This window comes from Nycticebus coucang, chromosome 6 (assembly GCF_027406575.1).
Source record: "Nycticebus coucang isolate mNycCou1 chromosome 6, mNycCou1.pri, whole genome shotgun sequence".
Taxonomy (NCBI): Eukaryota; Metazoa; Chordata; class Mammalia; order Primates; family Lorisidae; genus Nycticebus; species Nycticebus coucang.
The window spans coordinates 69,702,673-69,717,506 of NC_069785.1; the positions used below are offsets into that span (position 1 = coordinate 69,702,673).

General features: G+C 46.6%; 1 pseudogene; it reads left to right on the forward strand.

Annotated features, from left to right (window-relative positions):
* Positions 1-3,814: 3,814 nt before the first annotated feature.
* On the forward strand, positions 3,815-4,311 carry LOC128588883 (60S ribosomal protein L12-like; annotated as a pseudogene).
* Positions 4,312-14,834: the final 10,523 nt, after the last annotated feature.

Here is a 14,834-nt window from a genome sequence, read left to right on the forward strand (position 1 = left end):
AAGGGGTTTTGGAGCCAGACCGTGATGGAGTCAAACCTCAGCATGGTCCCTTACCAGCTCTGACCCTTAGTTTTCTTGTCTGTAAAGTGGGGATAGCTATGCCCACCTCAAGTTGTGTGCGGGTTAAATGAGATGAGGTATGTAAGTCCTCAGCAGGCTGACAGGCACATAGTAGGGCTTCACTGAATGGCAGCCGCTCCTATGCACCCTAGCAGATGTTACTGCACACATGTGCATGTGGACACTGCTGAACCAGCAGAGAAGAGCAAAGCCATGAGGATGCTCAATGAAAGAGCTGTCAAGGGCGGCGCCTGTGGCTCAAAGGGGTAGGGCTCCGGCCCCATATGCCAGAGGTGGCGGGTTCAAACCCAGCCCCGGCCAAAAACTGCAAAAAAAAAAGAAAAAGAAAAAAAGAGCTGTCAAATCTGGTCAGGGTGGTTGGGAGATGCAGTGGGCGGGGAGAGGTCTTCGAAATGAGCCTTGACTCACGTCAGCTGAACTGAAATAAATGGAACTGAACAGCGGCAAATATTCCTTCCGTGTCTGCTGGGTGTGAGGCCTGCTGCCAGGTCTTGAGGCTGCAAGAACAAAGGAGGTAAACCCGTCATCAATTAGTAAAATCATAACAATAAAAACCAACACCAGTAACACAGGGAAGCATCCTGGTATAATGATTGTGGGTGCTGGTTCTGAAAACAGATTCCCTGTGTACAAATCCCAGCTGTTTCACTTCCAGAGGTATGGCTCAAGTAAGTTCTTTAACCATTCCGTAGGCCTTAGTTTCCTTGCTATAAAATGTGGACACAAATAGCAACTTCTTCATAGGGTTGTTGTAAAAATTAAATGAAATGATGCTCACAAAGCACTTGCCCAGTGGAGTGGTCCATAAGGGAAAGCCACCCTATCTTCATCATCATCATCCCCACCACACGGCACAGAAGACAGGGAGGCGTGGAGTCCTCCAGAAGAGGAGACCTTGGAGAGTCAGGAAGGTCAGACAAAGAAATGGTGATTTTTGAAGTGAGTTCTGAAGGACGTGTAGGAGTTTGCCAGGAGGATTCTGGAAGGAAGAGGTATTCTAGGCAGGCGGATAATAGAAGAAAAAAGCATGAATGTGCAGAAAATAAATGTGCAGGAAATAGGAAATGGCTCTGGCTGACAGCCAGGCTGAAAGGTTGACCCGAATAGGGAGAGAGAGGGCAAGCAGGAAGGGAGTGAAAGTTCTTCCTTTCTTGGGCTTTTGCACACACTCCTCCTGGTGCACCCCAGGCAGTCAGGAAGCTGGGGTCACAGAGCCCTTTCTTTGCTCTGGGCTTCTTTCCCGGAGACATAAGACAGAGACTTAAGGAGAATGCAGCCATGGTTACTATTGCATGTATTAAAAATACTGTGGCTCATGTTCCCGGAGTGCTTTGCATGAGGACCTTAAGATAAATTCATCTTTGAATTCAGCCAGGAAAAAATATTGATAAAAATAATTTCTAACTTTTACTGGGAGTTTCCTATGTACCAGACTCCAACTGCTTTAAACATACTATGTCATTTAATTCTCACAACAACCCTATGAAGTAGGCACTATTATGCGTGCTGTTTTACAAATAGAGGAAATGAATTACAAAGAGGTTAACGGATGTGCTGAAGCTACATAGTTAGGAACTCATACCCTGGGAGTCAGGCTCCTAAGTATGCTTTCTTAGCTCTTTTGTATTAATAATAACGAAAGCTCTGTTTTTCTGTGTGTTTCTCTTCTTGTCTTGGCTACACGGAGCCTCAGCTAAATTTTGTGATAAAGTGAAGTATCTTTCCTTAGCCCAGACTCTGGCATAATAATTTTTTTTTCTTCTAAGGCAGCGGTTCTCAACCTGTGGGTCGCGACCCCTTTTTAACAATGAAAATACATTGCGGGCTTGGTGACCGTGGCTCAGTGGTTAAAGCGCCAGCCACATGAACCAGGGCTTATGGGTTTAAACCCGACCCGGGCCTGCTAAACAACAATAATAAAAAAAATAGCCGGACATTGTGGTGGGCGCCTGTGGTCCCAGCTACTGGGAGGCTGAGGCAAGAGAACCACTCGGGCCCAAGAGTTTGAGATTGCTGTGAGCTGTGACGCCACAGCACTCTACCAAGGGAGACAAAGTGAGACTCTGTCTCAAAAAAATATATATATATATGAAAAAAAAAAAGAAAATACATTGCGGAAGGTTGAAAACCACTGCTCTAAGGTACTCCAATCTCCAGATGCAACCATTCAATCAGGTTTTCTTCCCATTATACTCCTTTTTGTAGTTCGCATTTCCACTGCACTGTTCCAGATTTGCTTTGCACTGCCACGCCTCCAGGCCTTTGCTCGACCCAGTCCTCCCACCGGAGATACAATTTTTTTTAATGACATAGAAATTTTGTAATTTTTGTGAGTGGAAAAAGTAAATTACAAGACTACATGTGTAGAAGTACCATGAACTCCTATCTTTAGTCAATACTATTCAAATGTATAAATATATACACAGAGAGTGCCCCCCTAAAAGTGTACATATTTTCAGAAAGAAAAAAACTAAGTCTGGGCACGGTGGCTCACACCTATAACCCCAGCACTCTGGGAGGCCAAGGTGGTTGCATTGCTTGAACTCAGGAGCTTGAGACCAATCTGAGCAAGAACGAGACCCTGTCTCTACTAAAAATAGAAAAATTAGCCAGGCATTGTGGTGGATGCCTGTAGTCCCAGCTACTCCTGAGGCTGAGACATCAGACTTGGTTGAGCCCAGGAGTTTGAGACCAACCTAAGCAAGAACAAGACCCTGTCTCTACTACAAATAGAAAAAAGTAGCCAGGAGTTGTGGTGGGTGCCTGTAGCTACTTGGGAGGCTGAGGCAAAGGGATCTTGCCTCAGGAGTTTGAGGTTGCAGTGATGCCACGGCCCTCAACCCAGGGTGACAGAATGAGACTCTGTCTCAAAAAAAAAAGAAGAAGGAAAAATTGTATTAATATTATAATATTCAGTCTGAGAACAACAGCTCATGCTTATAATCCTAGCCCTCTGGGAAGTCAAGGCAAGAGGATCACTTGAGCTCAGAAGTTCAAGATCAGTCTGAGCAAGAGTGAGACTCTATCTCTACTGAAAGTGCAAAAGTTAGCTCGGCCTTGAGGCAGGTGCCTGTAGCCTGAGGCAGGAGGATCACTTGAACCCAGGCTGTTGCCATGGCACTCTAGCCTGGGCAACAGAGTGGACTCTGTTTCAAAAAACAAAAGTTTTAATACTCAATATATACCAATAATAAAAGATGAATACAAGTCACATTGAGTATCTCTTGTAATTGCAGAAGCAAAGATGACTTGAGTATTTTATCTTTCTTAAAATGTTCCTGAATGTTCACAGGAAATACACCTTACAGTAAATTGTCATTTTTAAGAAAAATGTCAGTTCAATTTTTATTTTTATTTTTTTTTGTAGAGACAGAGTCTCACTGTACCACCCTCAGGTAGAGTGCCATGACGTCACACGGCTCACAGCAACCTCTAACTCTTGGGTTTACGCGATTCTCTTGCCTCAGCCTCCCAAGCAGCTGGGACTATAGGCGCCCGCCACAAGGCCCGGTTATTTTTTGTTGTTGTTGTTGAAGTTTGGCGGGGGCTGGGTTTGAACCCGCCACCCTCGGCATATGGGGCCAGCGCCCTACTCACTGAGCCACAGGCACCGCCCTCAATTTTTATTTTTAATTAACACTTTAGCTGTTGGCTTTCAGCTTGGAGGAAGTGAAGGTGCAACTTTCTTCAGCCATCTGGAATCCAGGTTCATCCAACACAAGCCACCTTCACCATGCCATCTGCATTCGACCCCAAGGAGGTCAAAGTCGTGAACCTGAGGTGCACTGGTGGCGAAGTCAGTGCCATGTCTGACTTGGCCCCCAAAATCAGCTGCCTGGGTTTGTCTCCAAAAAAGGGTGGTGATGACATTGCCAAGGCAACCAGCGACTGGAAGGGTCTGAGGATGACAGTGAAACTGACTATCCAGAACAGACAGGCCCAGATTGAAGTGGTACCTTCCGCCTCTGCCCTCATCATCAAAGCTCCCCAGGAACCACTGAGAGTCAGGAAGAAACAGAAAAACATTAAACACAACGGAAATATCACTTTTGATAAGATTGTCAACATTGCCAGACAGATGCAGCACCAACCTTAACCAGAGAACTCTCTGGAACCATTAAAGAGATCCTGGGGACGGCCCAGTCTGTGGGCTGCAATGTTGACAGCCGCCACCCTCATGACATCATAGATGACATCAACAGTGGTGTTGTGGAATGCCCAGCTAGTTAAAAAGTACAAGGGAAAATGATTCAACAAAGGAAAAAAAACTGTAAAAAATGATTTTCTTATTACCATTTTAACCATTTTTAAGTGTACAATTCTATGACATTCAGTACATCCACACTATTGTGCAACCATCTAGCCTCATTCCTCACTGTCTTTCCACAACTAGAGGAATTTTCACCTTCTTTTTAAAGTTTCTCTGTCATCCCCTCACCCCCCAGCAACAATGATGGCTCGTCCGTCTCCACTCCATCATCACAGGGAGTGTCACTGTGCATCCCTCATGCCATGCTGTGGTAGTGGTCAAGTGAGCAGTCCCTAGAGCCTTCATGTTCTGTACTTGACACCTGCTAGCTATGTCTGTTCTAGCACAGCTGGGGAAAGTCACTTAATCTATCTGTGCCTCAAATATGTTCAGCTTTAAAAATAGTCATTATTAGTCCATTTCACAAACAAGGAAACCAAAACTTACAAAGGTTAAGAAGTTTGCCCAAGGTCAAAAGCAAGCAGTCTAGCCCTAGAATGCACATGCCTAACCTCTGCCTCTCTAGCACTGGAATTTATTGATCACTTATTACATGGCAATCTCTAAGCTAGAAACTCGGTGGGATAACCTGTTCAATCCTCACAACTAGCCCCATAGAAAAAGTTATTCTTATCCCATTTTACAGCTGCAGAAACTGAGGCTCAGAGAGGCGAAGTCATTTGCCTAAGTCCCTCAGCAGAATCAGAATTTGGTGACTATAAAGAATGCCTTATGGGCGGCGCCTGTGGCTCAAGGTTAGAGAGCCGGCCCCTTATACTGAGGGCGGCGGGTTCGAACCTGGCCCCAGGCAAACTGCAACAAAAAATAGCCAGGCATTGTAGTGGGCACCTGTAGTCCCAGCTACTCAGGAGGCTGAGGCAAGAGAATCACCTAAGCCCAGGATTTGGAGGTTGCTGTGAGCCGTAACACCACAGGGCACTCTACCGAGGGTGATAAAGTAAGACTCTGTCTCTAAAAAAAAAAAAAAAAAAAAGAATGCCTTCTTTTTCACTACTCTATGTAAAAATGTTTGATTTCTGAAGTATATACCTAAGGATAGAAATGATGGGTGCAAAGTGTTCACATGGCAGAAAAGAGCAAGGCTTTAAGAGTTCAAAGAAGAGGGTTCAGCAGGACTGGAACAGCCTTCACGGAACAATGAGGCAGCACTGGACCCTGAAGACTCGTGGTGGACAGCCCGTCCCACCTTGGGCTAGTAGTGAAGTGGGGGTCCCTGGAAGCTGTTGGATCTCAGCTGACACTAGTAAGGCTGAAATGGGGTCTGGGCCAGGTCTGCTGCCCAGGAGAGGCCAAAGCCCAGCTAGAGATGGCCAGTGTTAAAGAGGAACTTATTTAGAGAAGCCCAATTAGAGCAGGAAGAACACTAGTGTTCAGGTCCACAGGCACATCCAGCTGGGCCTGGAGCGAGGCAGTGTGGGAAGACCCCGTTCCACGGTTACAGCTTTCTGTACTGAAAGCCAAAGCCTCCACCACTGTGAGCGCCCTTCTGCCACCTTAACAATGACTCAGGTCCCCAACAGGGTGAGATAACAGGAAGCACTCCAGGGAACCAAAGGAAAAGAGGGAGTGAAGGGTGGAGACAGAGGGGAGGAGAGAAGCAGAGAGCCCAGCACAGGGCAGGGAAAGGGCTCTCGAGGAGCAGCTGTTTGCTTATAGTTGAGGCCTTCCTGGGAAGCAGCATCACCTCTTCCTCCAGCCAGTTCTCCAGACTCCGCCTGTCAAAGCTTTGCTAGTTTAGTTCAGGTTGTGTGCTTGAAAGTAATCGTGCTGCCTTTCTGAGGAAATGTTTGGTCATTCAAACCCTCTGCAAATAATGCCTAGCCTTCCCACTTGCTGTCCTGGCTTTCTTTTCTGGTCAGCATCCACTGAGTTCCCCATTATGTCCCCTCTATAACTAGCACTGTGATTTTGTTTCTTTCCAAAGGAAAGAGGACTGACCACAAGTAACACCAACTGCTTCTACCATTTTTAAAGCCTTCTTCTGGTCCAGGACTTGCTTCAACTAATTTTTACAACAATCCCATGAAGTGGAGTTGATTATTAACTCATTTTACTGGTAAGGAATCATGGATCACACAGCAAAGAACTGGCTGAACTGGGATTTGAGCCCAGACCTGCCTGATTCCCAAAACTGTTACCCCAAAGTCTTCTCAGGAGTTTGGGCTACAGTGGGGGTAAGTCTTTGCCTTTTCTGGTTTAATCCTATAATAAAACACTACCACTTATGACTTACCCCATTATTCCGTTTATACTTTAAATCATGAATTTTACTAAGCCCTGGAAGTATAGAAAAGCTAAAATTGGGGAAATATATACCATGTGGTAATAGGGTGCTAATAGGGTTATCTGGTCAGGATTGAGGAGAGGCTTTTGGAGAAGATTCCAAGAAACATGAAGGCTGAGTAAGAGCAGACCAGGTATAGAAAATGGAAAGGTGTTTAGGCAGAGATAAGATTTGGAGGTGCTAAGGTTTGGAGGTGTAGGATGCTAGGGCTTCTTCAGAGACTCACCAGTGGTCTGCTAAGGTGGAATGCCGGAGAGGTAGAAAAGGCAGCAGATGAAGGTGGCAAGGACTTGTCTGTCTGTCTAAGGAACTTGGATTTCATCATGATGAAGTGGGATGGAGCCACTGAAGGATTTCCAACAGGGGAGTGCTGAGGTCAGTCTCTTGTCTGAGTTGGGTTCTGCTCTCTTGGCTTTCAAAGAGGCAGCGGTGGCACTGTGGACAGCACATGAAACCCCAAAGCTTAGTCCTGAATATGACCCTAAGTAAATCACTTCCTCTCTTGGAACTCAGTTTCCTCATTTGTAAAAACTGCCAAGCTAAGCCAGATGGTCACTTGGATCCTTTCCCACTCTCAAGAAAAAAAATTATGATCCCTCCAGAAAAAACAATGAGGAGACCATATCCCTTCCTAGATTTCTGATTCCACTATAGAACCAAAGAAGACAGTCAGTTATAAGAGTTTAGAGTTCAGGACAGAGGTCTAGTTGGAAAGAGAGATTTAGGAGCCCTCGATATAGACAATATTTGAACCCCTAGGTCATCTCATCTAGTTCCATGACTTCAAGCATCACCTATATCAGGGGCTACTCATCATACCTCTCTCTGGAACTCCAAAGTCATATATCCAACCACCTTTGAAGTATTCCCACGTGGATGTTCAACAGGCACCACAAACATGTGCATGATAAAATTCCTGATCTTCCCCACAGCCCAACCTTCACCACCCACTTCTGCCCCACCTCAATAAATGGCAACTCTACCCCTCTAGTTGTTCAAGTGAAAAATGCAGACATCGTCCTTGATTCTTCTACAGTTCTCATATGTCCTACTCAATCCAACCCGACATATATGCAGAGTCCACCTCCATCACTACCACCAGCTGCCAGCCACCATTATCATTTACCTGGATTAGTGAAATCACCTCCTATCTTGCCTCCTCCATTCCCCCCATGGTCTACCCTTAATGCTTCTTTTTAGAATATAAGTCAGATAGAATGTAAGATTCTCCAGCGACTTTCCTTCTCATCAGAATAAAAGTTGAAGCCCTTACCCAGACCTACACAAGGCCCTGTGTGATATGTACTCTTCACTTCTGCTCTGACCTCATTTCCTCCCACTGTCCCCCTTCACCCTGCTCCAGCCAGTTCCTTGAACTCCTGCCTCAGGGCCTTTGCACTTGCTGTTCCCTTTGCTTGGAATGCTCTAAATCACTACAACACTTCCTCACTTGCTTTGGGCCTTCCCTGATCATTCTAACTAAAATAGTGTCCCCTGCCTCACTTGGTCCTTTCACTTTGTTACATTTTTCATCTTAACATTTATCACCATCTAATGAATATTTATTGTCTATCTCCTCACCAACAATCCAAGTTCCACCCATGGCAGCTTGGCCCTTGTTTTTGTTCACAGCTGCAACTACAATGCCAAAAGCAGTGCCTAGTGGGTTCTCAGTAAGTGTTTTGCACAGGAATATGCATAACCCAACTTGGCAAGGTCACATATCCGGAAAGTATAGAGCAGAGATTTGAAGCTTAAAGGTTTCGTGCTGTCGCTCAGCTGTTCTACCAGTTAATGAGCCGCCTGGGCCAGAGGAAATCTGAAGTCCCTCAGCAATTCAGCCCTATACTTAGAAATAAAGGCATGGGGCAGGGGTTCAGGTAGGTAAGAGCAATAAAACAGAGCACATGTGGCAATTCCCAGGCCGTCCTCTACTCACCCACCCTCTCTGCACCACGTACTTGATTTTAATGAAGAGGGCCCTGGGGCCATGGGGGGTGGGGCCATCTTCTGGGAAGATACGGTGGAGTAAAAAACAAAGGCACATTTCTCTTCCATCCAGACAGCAGAAATCACTGACTTCTCAAAAAAGAATGGCAAGGTGGGTCGGGGGTCTCCACTACTTTGCCCAGTTACCACCCAGGCGAAAACCCGTGCAGGTAAATGGGCCAGCAAAACCCTGGCAGGTGGCAGAAACAGGAATTAAGAAGGGAGAACAGCTGGGCGCGATAGTTAACACCTGTAATCCTACCACTCTGGGAGGCCGAGGCTGGTGGATTGCCTGAGCTTACGGGTTCGAGACCAGCCTGAGCCAGAGCAAGACCTTGCCTCTAAAAATAGCCGAGCGTTGTGGCGGGCACATGTAGTCCCAGCTACTTGAGGGGCTGAGGCAAGAGAATCGCTTGAGCCCAGGAGTTTGAGGTTGCTGTGAGCCACAGCACTCTACCAAGGGTGATAAAGTGAGACTCTGTCTCTACAAAAAAAAAAAAAGAAGAAGAAGAAAGGAGAAAAAAGCCTCAAGAACGGACGGCTGGGGACGTTTTCCGCGAGGGGGCGCGCGCGGGAGGGCGCAACTGGAGAGGGGGCTGGGCTGCGTGAACGTGGCCGTGGCTGCTGCCGTCGCCTCCGGCTTAACTCTGATTACCTCCTCTGCCGGGCCACCGAGGAGACGGCCTCCGGGGAAGACTCCAGTCTGGGCGCCCACAGGTCTCCTCGGCGTCCGCACTCCCCCGGCTTGTGCACCTGGCCCCCTGCGCGCACCAACGCGGCTGCTCGCCCACCAGCCTGTGCACTTGGGGGTTTGAGACCCTGGCCTGGATGATCGTGCAGCGCCTTCCACAGATCCCATGACTCTGGGGTCTCCCTCTAGACTGCAGTGTCAGGAGTGGCTGCACAGCTGACCTTAGTGCAAGTACTTAAAGGACGTTGGCCAGTGGTGGACCCTGAGTCCTCCGACCTCTTGGCAGAAGGCAGTGCCTCTGTCCTTGATAATCAAAAGGGCAGAGGGCCTGGTCTCTTCAGCCAGGGCCGGAACTACATGTTTGCAAAGCTGAGAAAATGCTCCCGCCTGGAAGATGGGCCACCCAGATTCCTGCCTCGCTGTCTCAGTGGCTGTGTGATCTCAGACCAGTTACTTAGGATCCCTAACTTTAAAACCTGTACTGGTGTAGATAAGATGTCTTCTACTGTTTCTCCAGGACAGGAGTTGTGTCTTACTGTTTCCCCGGGTCCCTGAATTCCAAGTGGGGAGAGTACATTCCACTTAAGACATGATTGTCTTTATTGTAATGTATTCCTGTTGTGGTGTGCGTGTGTGTTATTTGAACCAGATGTTCTCATCCCATGTGCAAAGTTATAAATGGCCCCTATTGTCCTGCAGCTGGGGACATAGAGCAGAGATTTCACAGACATGCCAAATTCATCTTAAGGTTCAGTTAAACCCCAAGCTCAAGGGACCAAACCACAGCCTGCTTGGCCAAAGTTTTCTATTTCCCAAAAATGTTCCTGTACCTTTGAGGAGGGGTGATATCCCAGAGTTGTGGATGTGCCCCAGAACTCTCCTGAGAACTGATAAGAACTCAACGTCAAAGCCTGGGGGACTGAAAAGCAAGCTTGGTGAGTGTCAGGGTGAACTTAGGTGAGGCCTCAGTTGTAAAGACAGGGTCTGTTCAGCAGCAGCTATGGTGAGGAGGGGGTAGGGTTTTAGAGCTTCAGAGGGAAGTATCTAGAACATTACACTTTACAGCTTCAACCACATCTGGTATTTGTAACTATCTCTCCTGTGCCAGGCATTGTCTGATTTAAGGGTGCACTGTTTAAGGTCATTACTGCAGGCAAAAGTGGGCTCAACTCAGCTGGAACCTCCTGAGAAGCATACAGAAGTCCTCCCAGATTTGTCTGAAACTGGGCTTCAGAGAGTTTAAATAGCCTGCCCAAGTCACACAGCTGGTGAATGAGTCATTGGCCCAGTGGGGATTAGAACTTTCTGTTTTCAGAGGCCATGATTTTCACACAATACTGTGACTTGCTGAGGGACTCTGGGTCCAATCAGAACAGTGTTTCTCACCTGGGCAGGGAGATGACAATCTCTGCTTCCCCACCAGGAAGGTCCTGAGGACCCAGGGAAGAGCAGAGGAGATGCTCACAGTGTCCATGGCATGAGGTGTCTGTGGGGGGGTATCCTTCTGGGCATGGAGACTGACAAAGAAATGGTGAGCCAGGCCTGAAGAGAGACCCCATGGGCCAGGCTGCCTACCTGACTCCTCTCCCCCACCGGAGCCAGGGTCTCCCCAGGCTGGGAGACCTCAAATCTGGCACCTGGTTTGCATCAAGACATTCCTGACTACTGAGGGAAGCTTCTCACGGAGACTCCTCCCAGTTACAGGTTACAGAACTGTAACCTCCCAGTTACAGAACTTTACAACTTACCGTGTATGGACAAGCACTTTTTAAAAACTCCCCAGACTTCTTTTGAGGTGAACAGAAAGGGTGTTTTTCTTATCCTAATTTTACAGCTTCATGGGAGGGAGCTTCCAGACCACAACCCAGCCTCTCCCCTTACAGAGGCAGATAATGTGCCCCAGAGAGGGGATGTCACTTACCCAAAGCCATACAGGTAATAAATAGCAGAATCACTGACCAAAAATGAACTCCTCTGGCTTATAGGCTACTGTTCTGCTAATATACTATTTGACTCAGTGTGTTCAGACCTCTGGGACCTCCCCTGGAAGCTGTCATTTAAAATAAGTCGGCTTAACAGAGTTTCCCCCAACATCTATCTTTTCCTCATGAAAGTCAAGTGAAGATTAAGGAAGAAAAAAGACTGCCGTTATTCTGACTCTGCTCCCTGCCAGTTATGGGGGGTGGGGTGGTAAAGGGGAAGTGAGGGGTGTGGCAACCTGTCCTGGGTCCCAATGGTGCCCTGTGGCCACGTGGTCTTTGGTGGCTAACTCACACCCTTCCCCCCTTTTCAACCCTAGCCTGTGGTTATTGATAGTCACACTGCTCCCCTGGATTGCAAGGAAGGCCTTCTTCAGCAAGGGTCCATTTAATCACAACCAGAGTGGTGACAAAGTGGACTGCCACATTTTTTAATAACCAGTAGTTACAAAGAGACTAAAACAAATTGAGTTTTATCAACGGAACCCTCCACTGCCCAGGAAATTTTATTACCTTGCAGCCTCTACTCACAGACCTTTCTGCTTAATAAAGTATTGATGGAAACATACATTTCCCAAGTCTGGTCTCCGAGGAGTAAAAAGGGAAAAAAAACCCAACTAATTCAGAAATTCAGAGACTTCTTGCAGAAATACAAGAGACCTAGCTGAAGTTTTACTTCCTCTGACAGATTTTGGAGGGATGCTGGAGAAACAAATTAATTAAGCAAGTTGACAGGCTGAAGTCCAGCCTGAAACAAAAGTTTTGTGGTTGAGCTATAGAAAGGTTAAGTGTTTAAGGGTTTATTGTGGAAAACCCGGAGGAATTCTAGCCAGCTGCTCAAGTGGGTGTTGCTATAATTCCATGGTTTACACCAGACTGGGCAGCAGCTGGGTCTTGGTTCCCAGCAGGGAGTGTGTCTTCATTGTTTGATCCAAATGAGAAATTCCTCTTCTATTTTGTAATTTGAAATTTTTAATAACTGCCTTCCTTCCTCACCCCCAACCCCAGAAAATTAGTTTATGAATGGACTTCATAGTGATTCATCTGTCACTACCCTAACAGAGATGCTAATTACAACCCTTTGGAGTAAGTAGGCAACCATGTTGAGCTCAGTTTTCCTCCCCCAATGTGATCCTGAGCATTCAATGGCTCCCTGTTGTCTTTATGAAAAAGCTTAACCTTCTTTGCAAGATATTTCAGGTCCTCCCAACTGGGACCCAAACTGTCTTTCCAACTTAATCTCTTAACAACTCTGTATCATATACCATCTGCCCCAGCCAAGTTGCTAAGTACTTCCCAACCATTCTTCCCCAAACAAAAAGATACTTAATTTCAGTGAAATCTTCCCTTTCCTTCCACAGGCCCTGTCCTGCCTCCCATATTGATGTTTGGGTCACTTATTTGACCTTACACGATTACAAGTATGACCAATTTAATCTAACATCTGCACAATTACATTTCTCCAAGCAAATAATAAAAATAGTGAACTTTCTGATTGACTGAATGAATGAATTTGCAATCAGCCCCTGGCAAGTACTCTAAAGCAAGGCAGAAACAGAATGATTTGCTTGAGGCCTTGTTCCATACATGGAAAGGCAAACTGTCATAACAATCTATTAGCCTAAAGGCCAATTCATTTAACTGACCAGCTTCATTAGGGGTTGTTAGCACATCAAAGCAGTGTTTATTGAACCTGGCAATGTGTCAAATTGTGCTTGGATTCCTCAAACTTTTCTAGAACTAGCAGATAACATCTGCTTTCTTTTCAAGAGGAAAATAGTTTCCTTTCCCTGAGCACACAGTATCTTTGTTCCCTCTGTAGACTAAGTTGTCAAGCTGCCTTGGGGTTATGGGTTATTTAAAGACACACAAAATGTCTTTGTTTCTCAGTGATTTTCCCTTGGATTCCTCTCACTGACAGCAAACAGCTCCCCGTTATAAAACCCATTTGCTTGCTTTTAAAAGGACACCACTCTATACACTTCTGGTTGCTATCTTTACGTGAAATTTTTCTGTCCCCCTTACTATCATTTCTGTGGTTATGGCTTTCTTTTTTTTTGGAGACAGTCTTACTCTGTCCCCTGGGTAGAGGGGCATAATGTCATAGCTCACAGCAACCTCAAATTCTTGGGCCCAAACCATCCTCTTGCCTCGGCCTCCTGAGTAACTGGGACTACAGGTGCCCCACCATAACACCTGACTGTTTTTTTCTATTTTTAGTAAAGACAGGATCTCATTCTTGCTCAGGCTGGTCTCAAACTCCTGAGCTCAGGCAATCCACCTGCCTTGGCCTCCCAGAGTGCTAGGATTACACATATGAGCCACTGTACCTGGCCTGGCACTTTTTAAATGTTGATATGGAAAGACCCCAAGCTTCATGTCCCTTTCCCTGAGGGAAAAAAAAAATCTTCCTCCTCTTTTTTAAGAACTAATAATTCCATTTTGCAAACATGCCATTGCAGCCCCAGCAGTTGGAACCAATGGATGGGGCTGCTTAGTTAAAGATCAGATAAGTGGGGTAGCTGCCTGGTTACCCCAAAGACATAAGCACACTTTCCAGGGTAATGACAGCCACATCTGGGAACCTTGGGCCTTGCCCCCTCCCCTTTGCTGAGGCCTCTTGCTTTCTGTTCAAACACGAGTGGGAGAATAGCTTCTGCAGCTAATTTGTGACTTTGTGGCACCTCAGCAGGGGAGCAGAGGGGAGGGAGTACTAATGGGAAGCATGGTTGATCTAGTGGGGAGGGCGCCCACCGCCTGGAGGCCCAGGCTTTGCATAACTTGGCCAGCTCCTAGGGGAGCATAAGCAAATCATCTTCTCCTACCTTGGCCTCAGTTTTCCCAGCCATGAAATGAGGAAGATTCATTAATTATCTTCTTTTGGGTTTCCCTGGAAGCTGACCTTGAGTCAAGGATTCAAGTGTAAGTAGTTCATTTGGGAAATTACCCCTGGGAACCCAGGTTAAGGGTGTAGATGTGATATAGAAAAGGGAAGGAAGACAATACAAGATGTGCCATTGAGCAGGTCATCACCTGAAGTTCAGTCTTTTTTGTTGTTGTTGCAATCGTCATTGCTATTTAGCTGGTCCGGCCTGGGTTCGAACCCACCTGCCTGGCTGTATGTGGCTGGTGCTCTACCCACTGAGCTATGAGCACTGCCTTGGAGCTCAGTCTTTTGGGGGGCACTCTGGGAAACAAGATGGACATGCCATACCCCTGCCTAAGGGGAGAGGAAGCTGGAGGTTTATCCACCAAATCTCTCATTAACAGGGGGTTGTTTGCAGGGGCATCAACTCTTGGCTTTTGCTCCTCGCTGGCCCACAATGCTTGTTGGTATTGGAAGTGAGCAGCCTTCACTGTGGAGGTGAATGCGGAGGAGATAGGAACATACCCGTGATGGCATTGTCTGCTCTGGTAGTTGGCCTTTATATTTCCTCCAGCCCTGAAAAGCTTTGCACTTGGGCAAAGTGGGGTGATTTAGGGCCTTGGGATGATATGTAAGATGAGATGATATGCAGCCTTTCCAACAGGCTACAAGTA